At 55.7% G+C, this 11,565-nt stretch overlaps 1 protein-coding gene across 1 annotated transcript in view; it reads left to right on the plus strand.

Moving 5' to 3' along the window:
• LOC124251347 (carcinoembryonic antigen-related cell adhesion molecule 1-like) overlaps nt 1-11,565 on the plus strand; it is a 1,036,279-nt gene that overhangs the window by 268,154 nt on the left and 756,560 nt on the right. The gene's annotated exons all lie outside the window — the stretch shown is intronic.

An 11,565-nucleotide genomic window follows, 5' to 3' on the forward strand; every position in this document is an offset into this window, starting at 1 on the left:
CAGCCCCTCCTCCCTCAGACCCAGGGGTCCAGGCCCCCAGCCCCTCCTCCCTCAGACCCAGGAGTCCAGTCTCCAGCCCCTCCTCCCTCAGACCCAGGAGTCCAGTCTCCAGCCCCCTCCTCCCTCAGATTCAGAGTTTGGTCCTGAGTCCGCTTCTCTCTCAGGTTTCCGGCCCCCCAGCTTTATCTTGCCCCTCAGGACCCTGATGGCCCTGACTCATTCAGCTTTGGTCAGAGCCCCCCTACTCCCGCTCCTATCTCAGGCTCTTGGGCACAGAACTAAGGACGGAGTCACTGTTGGGGGCCCCTAGGGCTGGTCAGACCCTTCCCTCAACTCCCTCCCAGGGTCCCTGTCTCCGTCCCCGAACTTCCTCGTCTCAGCGTCTCTGTCTGCTGCCTCGTCGGTCCCCGAGAGGCCCGGCGGGGGTCGCCCCGCCCGCCCGCTGACGGCTTCATCAGGTGTCCGGGTGGCGGGGCGGGGAGGCCGGGCGGGGGAGGCCGGGGGCGGAGGGGGCGGGGGCTCCGGGGCCGATAAATCTTCATCAGGCGGCGGCGGGGGGGCCATTAGGCGCTAATGGGAAGATGGAGGGGCCTGTCGGCCGCGCGGGCCGGGCCTCATTTGTCCTGCTTCCCGCTCCATTGGCCGCCGCCCCCGCCCCCGCCCCCGCCCCGCCCCTCCCCCGCCGCCGCCGCCGCCGCCGCCGCAGCCGCGCGCCCCATTTCCGCCCAAACTCTCGGAAGGGATGGGGGGGGTAAAAGTCGTGGGGGGGGCTGGTGCCGGATTGAAGAAAGAGGCAGTTGAGATGCAGGGACTGAGCTAGCAACGGAGGAGGGGGCCTAGGATGTGGAGCGAAGGGGGTTAGGCGGCAGAGGCAGAGTTTAGAACGCGGGCGACTGAAATCGAAAGCAGGCGGAGGGGACGAAGAACGCCGTGGGGAGGGGGGAGACCGTGGAGAAAGTAAACAGAACTCCCTGGGGAAGAAAGGACTCGGGAGGGGGCATCTGGAACTCGAGAGGGGACCTGGAGTGCGCAGGGTGGGCGCTGGAACGCGGGGGCGGGGTGGGGGTGGGTGCAGGACTGGAATTGGGGAGAGGGGCGGCTCGCTGGCTCCGGGGCGGGGGCCGGGCAGGCGCGCTGGCGGCGTCCCTCGAGGCACAGCCGCGGCCCCCGCCCGTCGCCGCCGCTGCCGCCCGCTCCCGGACTCGCGCCCCCCGCGCGTCCACTCTGATTTCTCGGCCCATTTTTCTTCCTCTCCTGTCACTCCGGCGCTCGCCCTCCCGCCGCCCGCTGCCCCGCCGCGCTCTGCTTCCCGCGGGAACCCCCGCCGCAGCCAGCCCGGGGCGCAGCCCGGCTCTGCGCTCAGCGCCCCACTCCCGCCCCACTGGGCCCCCTCAGTCCCCGCCAGAACCACGTATTTTAGGCGTGTGACCCCCAGATCAATCACCTCCGAAATGGACTCTCCCCTTGAAGACCCAAAGGAGGGGCCCAGGCTGGGGGACAGCGCTGGGGCTGGAACCTCCAGACCCCAGGACTAGGTTTGCAGCACTTCTGGGCCCCGGTCTCCCATTCCTCCAAAGGAGGCATCTAGACCCACAAACCAAGCATGTGACCCCCCCCCAGAAACCCCAAGCAGACTGGAGACCCCTAGGATTAGACTTGAGCTGGGTCACCCCAGCCTCATGAATAATAGCCCAGACTCAGAAATGCTGAGGACTGTACCCCCAGCCCAGGCCCATTCACCCCCAAACCTCTAGCCCTAGACACTAAGATAAGGGAGATGGGCCTTAGCCTTAGCCCATCACCCCAAAATAAGCACCGGTAACTCCACGAGTCACCCTTAAAATAGGCATTTATTCCCCCCAGACTCCATCACCCCAAAATTAGGCATCAGGGGCCCCAAAGTTGGCACATCTAAACTAGACCTTCCTCACTGAACCCTGAACAAACATCAGGACCCCAAGATAAATCACCCACGATCTAGACAAATGGACCCCCCAGCTGCTGTCACCTCACTCGGCATGTGACCCCCATTCTCAACCCAAACTAGGAAATGGGACTGAAACTCAGTCATCCCTAAACTGAGCAACCCCTATCTTGATCCCCAGACTCAATCCAAACTTGGGATCTGGGCCCTGCCCGGCCTAAGACTCCCCTAAACTAGCCATCTGGCTCCCCAAACTCAGTTTCCACTAAACCAAGATCAGGAACTCCCACGCAAGTCACCCTGACATTAGTCATCTAGGTCTCTATCGTCACCACCCACCTGGCATCAGGACCTGATCATGGGTGACCCTGACCTAGGCATTTGAACAACCAGCCATTTGAACAATCATCTGGGGTTCCAGATGCTCCCCAACTTGCATCTGGGACCCCAGCATCAGCTGCCCTTAAAATACTCATTTGAGGGGCCGGCCCGGTGGCACAGCAGTTAAGTGCACACGTTCTGCTTTGGTAGCCTGGGGTTCACCAGTTCGGATCCCGGGTGTGGACATGGCACCGCTCGGCAAGCCATGCTGTGGTAGGCGTCCCACATATAAAGTAGAGGAAGATGGACGTGGATGTTAACTCAGGGCTAATCTTCCTCAAAAAAAAAAAAAAAAAAAATACACATCTGAGCTTCCCCCGCTGTTACCCTCTTTCATAAGAGTTAGGAATTCTTCAGTAAGTTAACCCACAAACTAGGCAGCTAGCCTCCCAATGTCAGACCCCCTCCCAAAGATAGAACTCTCTGATACTGACACTTAGTGCTCCCCAAACTACACGTCAGTTGCCCCTACACTAACCACTAGGACTTCATAGGCTGTTAACCCCCAAAGTAGGCAAATCAAGTCAAGAACCCCCAAATCAGGCATCTGGAGCTGACCCTCAGTATCAGTCATCCTAAACCAAACCCTGGGAACCCTATAATCAGAGAGATTCAAACTCAGAATTTAGGGTGCCTGCTTCAAACACCTCTGTAGTGGGTTGATGATAGCCCCCAAAAAGATATGTGCGTGTTCTGACCCCAGAACCTGCTAATGTGACCTTAACTGGGAAAAGAGTCTTTGCAGATGCAACTAAGTGAAGGATCTCAAGATGAGATCATCCTGGATTACCTGGGTGGGCCCTAAATCCAGTGATAAGTGTCCTTATAAGAAACAGAAGGGGAGACCCAGACAGAGAAGAGGCGGCGGCCCGTGAAGACAGAGGCAGGAGTGCTGGGGCCACCCCCAGCCAAGGAACCAGCAGCCCCCAGGAACTGGAAGAGGCAGGAAAGCTTCCTCCCCTAGAGCCTTGGGAAGGAGCGTGGCCCTGCCGACACCTTGATTTTGGACTTCTGGCCTCCAGAAATCCGAGGGAACAAATCTCCGCTGCTTTAAGCCACTGGGTTTGTTGCCAGCCACAAGAAACTAATACAGCTCCCAAACCAAGCCTCTGTAACTCTAGACTCAGTGACCCCCAAAACTGGGGATGCAGACCCCCACAGTCAGGCGCCCCAAACTAGCCTCTATTCCCCAGACCTGGCTTCTGGGTCTCAGCCCAGTTATCCACCGTTGTGGCCTCAGGGACCCAGTCGCCCCCAAATTTGTTGCTTTGTCCCGAGGCTCAAGCGTGTATGTGGATTCACAGCCAGTGTCACTGAAATCAGCCTTGGGATCCCCCACAGGCGGTAGCCTCCAACCTCTTCATTGCCACAGCCTCAACAGACGCCTGACATTGAGACACCTCAAAATGAGGCAGCTGGGCCCCTTCTCGGCACCCCTAAAATAAAGCAAGCATTAGAACCCCTCTAATTGTTGAACCCTAAATTCAGCTTTGGGCCCTGAGGTTAGTCCACCCCTAACCATGTATCAAGACCCCACATTAAGCCACCCCTAATCCAGGCCTCTGGGCTCCCTAAGGTCTGAACCTCCATGTCAGTCACCCCTAACTAGGTACCTGGGTGGTTAGCCTCAGACACCCACATACTAGGCAACAACACCCCAACCTCCATCACCCCTGAACCAGGCCCAAGGAACCCCAGTGACAGTCACCTCAAACCCTAGCAACTAGGCCTTGAAGCTCAGTGAGCCCCAACTTGTATGTAAGTATTAGGAACTCTTAATTAGGAGCCCCTAAACTAGGCAGCTAGTCCCCCATTTTTAAATGGCCCCCGAAACTAGGCTTCTGATACCCAAGAATGACAACTGCCCCAGGGAGGCATCTGATGACCCAGTCAACCACAGGTGACCTACGGGGTCACTGCCAAACCCAACATCTGGGTCCCAGCTGTCACAGCAAACTGGCATTCGGACTTCCAGTTGGTCATCCCAACCTCAGCACCCCGACAGCCTGTATCAGGGCCCCCTAAACTAGACATCTGAGTGGCTTGCCTCAGCCACCCCCAAACCAGGGCTCTAGGCCCCCCGCCTCAGAACTTCTGTCTGACACCAGGGCAAGTCACCCTAATTGGCATTTAGGGCCCCAGCCTTAGTCCCAAATTAGAATGCAGACCACAGTCTCATCCCTAAACTAACCTTCAGGGCCCCACAGTCAGTAAAGCCGCAGCGAGTCACTCTCAAAATAGGCGTCTGAACGCCACAGCTAGCTTCCCACAAGCTCGGCATCTGGCCTTCCAGGGGTACACACCCCAAAACCAAGGTGTGCGACACCAGGCTCAGTGATCCGCATACTAGGCACGTGCGCCCCAACTTCAGTCAGCCCCAAATGAACATGTGGGCTGCCAAACGCGGCCAATACCAAACCCCAAACCCCAAACCAGTCCCTCTCAGCTGGACAGCTGAGTCTGCAGACTCACTTGCCCCAAACTTGATGGGTGAAGCTCCGCAGGGGGTCCCCCGAATGCAGACATCCAGGTGCCCACACTGCCATCACTAACGTGAGCCTCAGCGGCCCCTCTCTCACCCCTGCGAAGACCCCGCACTACTGCAGATCTGGAGCCTGGCTTTAGGCGCCCCAAATCAGGAACATGGGCTCCCCTAGAACTTGACAAGAGGGACTCAAGTCACCCCAAATTCAGTATCTGAAATACAGCATCCATCTCCCCAAAGTAGAGGTCAGGTCCCCAGTTTTCATCACCTGCAACAATGCATCTCGACCACCATAATCATTTGCCCTGAACTAGATCTTGGGCCCTTGGGACCCTGTTGTGTCCTATAAAGGCAGCTGAGCCCCCCTAGGCCAGAAAGCCCCCAAGCTTGTTGTGCCCCAGCCTTAGACACCCCCCAGCCCAGCATTTGGCTCCATTCTCAAGCCTCCCCAGTGTCTATCACCTCCACACTCACATGTGCGGATGCCCCAGCCTTGAAAGCCATCAGCCCTTCATGTCACAGATGTCCCCAAACCCAATCAAGCACCCCTCAAGCGGATTCTGGGCCCTGGGGTCCTGGCCTCCTGCCTCTCCAGTTCCCACAGTCTTCCCAGACTTCCAGCTTCAGTAACCCCGACACAGGACTCCATACCCCTGGCCGAACTTCCTCAGACGTCCACGTTTATCCAGGGCCCCCACACCTGGGCGCAGGACACCGCTGCCGCAGTCACCCCAGGAACACTCAGATGTCAGCGCTCTCACACTCAGCCACGTTTGGCAGGCACTGGGCCCCCAAGCTCTGCACCCCAAACTAGAGGACTGGGATGACGGTTCCTGCCACTTCAAACCAAAAAAGGCGATTCTCAGTCTCTCCATCTCCAACTGCACAGCCACACCCTCAGTCTCTGGGCCCCAAGCTAGACAGGTGGCTCCCGTGTTGCCACACGCTACACAGTCATATTCCTTTTTTTTTTTTTAAGATTTTTATTTTTTTCCCTTTTTCTCCCCAAAGCCCCCCAGTACACAGTTGTATATTCTTCGTTGTGGGTCCTTCTAGTTGTGGCATGTGGGATGCCGCCTCAGCGTGGCTTGATGAGCGGTGCCATGTCCGTGCACAGGACTCGAACCAACGAAACACTGGGCCGCCTGCAGCGGAGCGCGCGAACTTAACCACTCGGCCACGGGGCCAGCCCCCACAGTCATATTCCTGGCCTAGTGCCCCAAACTAGGCCCTGGACCCTAATCTCTGTCACATGAAACGAGGCTCCCACACTCCAGTCACATCACCCCAAACAGTACCAGACCCTCAGTATGAAAACATAACCAGTCTCCACAATGCTGTGTGTCATCTCAAATTGGGCCACTGGATCCCCAGTTTGTGTCTCCCCAAACTACACACCTGAGCTCCAAGTCTGTCACCCCAAAGTAGACTACCAGAACTCCAGTCCCTCAGAGGTGCCCCTAGTCCCTGTCATTCACAGGAGACAAGCTGACCCCTCATCTCAATTCCTTCAGACTATTCACCAGCACCCCCAATCTCTGCTACCCCATCCCATCCTCCCCAAATAGATCATGAGAACCCCACCTCCATCATCCAAGCTAGATGACTAGCTTCACGGTTTCCATCACCCTAAACTGAACCACATTCACACAAATTGGCCCCAGACCCAGGGACAGGCGGTCTCTGCACCTGGAACCGAGAGACTGTATCCCCCCACCTACGTCACCGCAAAGCAGGGCCCTTGACATCTGGTCTCATCACCCCAAACTGATAACTGATCTCAGTCTGTCTCCTCCAAATGGACAACTGAACCCAATCACTGTCAACCCAAACCGGACAAAAGTCCAGTCATTGTCACCCCAAACTAGAAGACAAGACCAACAGTTTCTGTCACCCCAAACATGACAGTGGATGAAAGTCTGCCACGTCAAACTAGACAACGAGAACTCAAACTGGCTCCATGCGTTTGCAAGGTGAGCACCCAATCCCCCACCCAGACTATAAACCAAATCTCCAGGCTTAACCAACCTGTCACCCCCAAAACGTCTGGGGATGCCAGTCTCTGTCTCACAAAACTAGACAACCATATCCTGGTCTTTGTCACCCCAAGTGCTCACTGGGACCTCAGTCTCTGTCACACAAAATTAGAACCAGACCCCAATCTCTGCCACCCCAAGTACGCTCTGAGATCCCAGTCACTCTCCTAGCCAACCAGACAACCAGGCCTCCCCGCTCTGAAATCCAAATGAACCCTGGGACTCCACTCAGTCTCTGTCCCCCAAAACTAGACAACCAGACCCCCAGTCTGTCACCCCAAGTACATCCTGGGACCCCAGTCTCTGTCCTATAAAACTAGACAGCCAAGCTTCCAATCTCTTTGCCCCAAATACTCCTTGGTACCCCCAGTTTGTCACTCAACTTTAGACAACCAGACCTTAGTCTGTCACCACAAATATACCCAGGGACACTAACCTCTGTCCCACAAAACTAAGCAGCCAGACCTCCAGTCTGTCAACCCGAATGGTCCCTCAGACCCCAGTTTCTTCCCCATGAAAGGATACAACCAAACCCTCAGCCTCTGTCACCCCAAATACACCCTGGAACCCAGTTTCTGTCCCACAGTACTAGACAGCTGATCCCCAGACACTGTCACCCCTAACAAGACTGTCACCCCACATTGAGCAGCAAGATGCATAACATGTCACCTCAAACCAGGGGCCTGGACCCTCAGTCCATTTAACCATCTTGCCAACCAGACTCCAGTCTGTCGTCCGAAACTGGACGACCAGAGCCCTGGTCCCTCTCCTACCAACCAGACAAGAAAATGCCCATTCTGCGTCACCCTAAACTAGACCCTGGATCCCCAGGCATTTCACCCCAAACCGGACAACTGATCCCTAATCTCTGTTGTCACAAACTAGACAACTAACCTCCTACTCACCCCAAACTCAACTTCCTAGTCTCTGTCACCCCAAGCCAGGTCCTGAATCCCAAAAACTCCAGTCTCTGTCACCACAATATAGACAAATGAACCCCACTTCTTTTTCTTTCATTTTTTGTGAGGAAGATTGGCCCTGAACTAACATCCGTGCCAGTCTTCCTCTATTTTATGTGTGGGACCCACCACAGCATGGCTTGATGAGTGGTGTGTAGGTCCGTGCCTGGGATCTAAACCCACGGACCCAGGCTGCTGAAGCGGAGTGTGTGATCTTAACCACTATGCCACCAGGCCAGCCCCTGAACCCCACTTCTTATGTCCCAAATAAGACATCTGGACCCCCAGGCTCTGGCACTCCACACTAGACAAAGAAACCCCATAGTCCTCTGAAATCATGACAACCGCATCCCTAGTCTCTGCCTTCCAAGCCCAACAGTAGGACCCCAGTCAGTCTGTCACCCACTTAGGCAACCAGACCTGTAGTGTCTCCCACCTCAACTAGCCAAGTGGCCACCCAATGTGTGTCACCCCAAACCAAAGCCCTGAACCCTGGTGTCGTCACCCCAAACTAGATAACTAGTCCCATATCTCTATAACCCCGAGCTGACAGCTGGCTTTGTGTCTTCAGCACCCCAAACGACATAATCAGACTACAAGTCTCGGACACCCCAGTGGAGTCCACCAGGCCCTCGACTGCTATTGCTCCAAACACCCAGGCCTCAGGAATCCCCTTCTCTGTCACCTCAAGCTAGATAATGACCACCAGTCTCTGTCACCTCAAAGTTGATAACAGATCCCCAATTTCTGTTAACCCAAACCAGAAACTGGACCCTGCCACCCCAAACGAGATGACCTGATGTCTAATCTGACACCGAGAATGAGGTGCAGGCACTCCTTGGCTGTCATTCCACACTGGACAATTGGATCCCTTGTCCCTGTCACCCCAAACCCGGACCCACAAGCTCTTTAATCACGAAATTGACAACCTGACCCCCATCTGTCACTCCCAAAAAGCTAACTGGACCTCCAGGATCTGTCGCCAGAGTAGACAACCAGACCTTTGTCCCCTCGATGAGACACCGAGTCCTCCAGTTTCTGTTACCCCGATCCAAACCTCTCACCCCCGGGTCATTCAGGAAGGGATGGGTGGGGAATGGGCCCCTCCTGACCACGCCCATGGAAGCTTCTGGTCTCGGCATCTCAATAACTCAACATCAGAATTAGGGACCTAAGTCAGTCACCCCCAGATTAGGCCTCTGGACTGAATCTCAACCTCCTGCTGCCACCCCCAGCCCCAGGCTGCTGACCACTTGCCTCAGTGATCTCAGTCCCAGGTCCTTGGGCCCCCAGCCTCAGTCTCTTCCAAACAAGGCAGCTTGGCCACATTCACTCCGGGCCCGACAGCGTCAACTGGCCGTGGCCACCTGTCTGAGCATGCAGACTGTCTCCCCTGGGAAGCACTGGCATCTGGATCAACAGACAGTACGCCCTCTGCCACTCCAAAATTGGGGCAGGGACTCTGGTCGTGGAGTAGACTCAGGTGCTTGACCCTGGGCCCAGGTACCCAGATCTCATCTCCCAGGATAAGTCCTCCTCCGGGTCCCTCCCTGGAGAAGGTTGGGAGGAAGCACTTTTCTGCCCTCTGGTGGCAGTCACTGGAAGCGCATCCCTGGTGACTGTCTAGGACCAGTGTGGACCCAGTCACCCAGGGTCCCTGGTCTTCCCATGTTGCCAGAAGCCTGAAACCTGGAGGTCATCCTTGCCTGCTCCCTCCCACCCAGCTCCCACACAGGTCAGCCACCAAGCCCAGACCCTCCTCCTCCTGAATCTGTCTTCCCTCCTCTCCATTCCACGTCCCTGCCTCATCTTCCCCAGCTTGGCTCATCCTCCCTGGTCTCATTCCCTCCAGCCAGCCCCATACAACCCCACAGGGATATTCCTAACATTCACACCTGCCCCTGTCCCTCCTCTGCTCAAAACCCTCCCGTAGTTCCACAGTACCTTAAGCTAAAATCCAAAGACCTCACCATGGTTTGCAGGTCCTGTGTGATCTGGCCCCCAACATCCTCCCCACCATCAGCTCATATGGCTGTCCCCCTCACTCCCGTCATCCCAGCCACAAGCGCCGCCTTGTCTTGGAAGGTAGGTCCGACCTCAGGGCCTTTGCACTTGCTGTTCCCTCTGGCTGGAATACTCTTCCCCCAGACCTCCAAAGGGCAGTCTCCTCTTCATTGCCCAGCAAGGCCCTGCGTCACCACTCTAAACGAGCCCCTCCACTTCCTCAACTGCTCTCTACCCTCACCCGGTCCTGTGTTATTGACTTCAGAGCACTCAGCACTCTGAGAGTTTCCTGTTCATTGGTTGCTCTGCTCGTGTCTAGCGAGCCTCTCCCTGACTGGGCTCCGAGAGGGTGGGGCCCGGCTGTTTCAGCGCTGCCATCTCCCTGGCATCTAAGCCAGTGTGTTCAGTATACAAACAAACAGGAGCCACAGGGCAACTTTACATTTTCTACTAAATCACATTTTAAAAAGTAAAGGAAAAAAAGGTGAAAATAATCATTTAACTCAGTACATCCAAAATATCCTTCCGACAAATCACCAATAGAAAAAATTATCAATGGCATATTTTACACCCTTTTCCTACTAAGTCTTTGAAATCTGGGGTGCGTTTTACACTCACAGCACATCTCAATTTGGACCAGCCAAAAAGTGCTCAGTTGCCACATGTGGCTGGTGGCCACCATGTGACAGGAGGCATCCACAACAACGCTGGGTACTCGTGGTCACTCGATAAACACTTGCCGAATGAATGGTGAACGGGTGTTTTGGTGACAAGACAGGAGGCTGGGGGACCACACTGCAAGGCCTTGGTCCCTGCTATCCCTCTGCTTAGGCCACTTGACCCATGGCTCGTCCCGGGGCTGAGTCCATGACCCTCAGGGCTCACTGAAATGTCACCTCCCCAGACAGCCCTCCCAGACCAGCCCCATCTAAGTAGCTTTCCTGTCCCTCTGTCGCCTCACTTTGTCATATCCACCTAGTGCTTTTCCTACCAGGTGAGTTTCTCTTGTCAGTGTCCCCCACGGCAGACAGTCCTACAAGGAAAAGCAAATGGCGTCACTGTCGCCTCACTTCGAGTAGAACCAGAGCCCTCAGCGAAGCCTGCACGGCTCCCATTTTCCCTCAGCTCCTCCACTCCAGTCATACTGGCCTCCTCGCTGTTCCTCAAACCTCCAGGGACACTGACGTCTCCAGGCCTTTACAGCCTCTGCTTCCTCTGTCCAGAACATTCTTCCTCCAAAGGATCTGTGGCTGCTCCCTCACTCGGTTTAGGTCTTCATTCAATGCTACCTCAGGGAGGCCTTCTTTAACCTGTAACTCACCTCCAGAACTTTCTCTATGCAGCAAAGTGTTAACAGCTAAGAGTAGGCGGGAGACTGCTGTCCCCAGACAGGCCTGCCTTCCTAGCGGGCCCTCGGCTGGCATCTGGAAACTTGGACTTTATAAAGGTCCACAGCGTTCCCTGGTAAGAGTGGTTGACCACGTCTAAACTATGCAGTCAACATTGTTTATGCTGAACACTTGCTTTCCTTCCGGGAGTCTGGAATTTTGTACATGCTAACCAGAGGCTGTGGCCTCCCCCTACTAAAAAGCCTGGGTGCTGAGTCTCCAGTGAGCTTCCCCAGCAGACGACATTTCACACGGGATGTCACAATTCACTGCTGGAGGAATGGAGCACGTCCTGTGAGAGTCCACTGGGGGAGGACACGGAAGCTCCCCTGGGTCCTCTGGACCTCCCCCATGTGCCTCTCCCCTTGGTGGATTTTGCTTCATAGCC

The sequence above is a fragment of the Equus quagga genome, chromosome 13, assembly GCF_021613505.1.
Source record: "Equus quagga isolate Etosha38 chromosome 13, UCLA_HA_Equagga_1.0, whole genome shotgun sequence".
Taxonomy (NCBI): domain Eukaryota; kingdom Metazoa; phylum Chordata; class Mammalia; order Perissodactyla; family Equidae; genus Equus; species Equus quagga.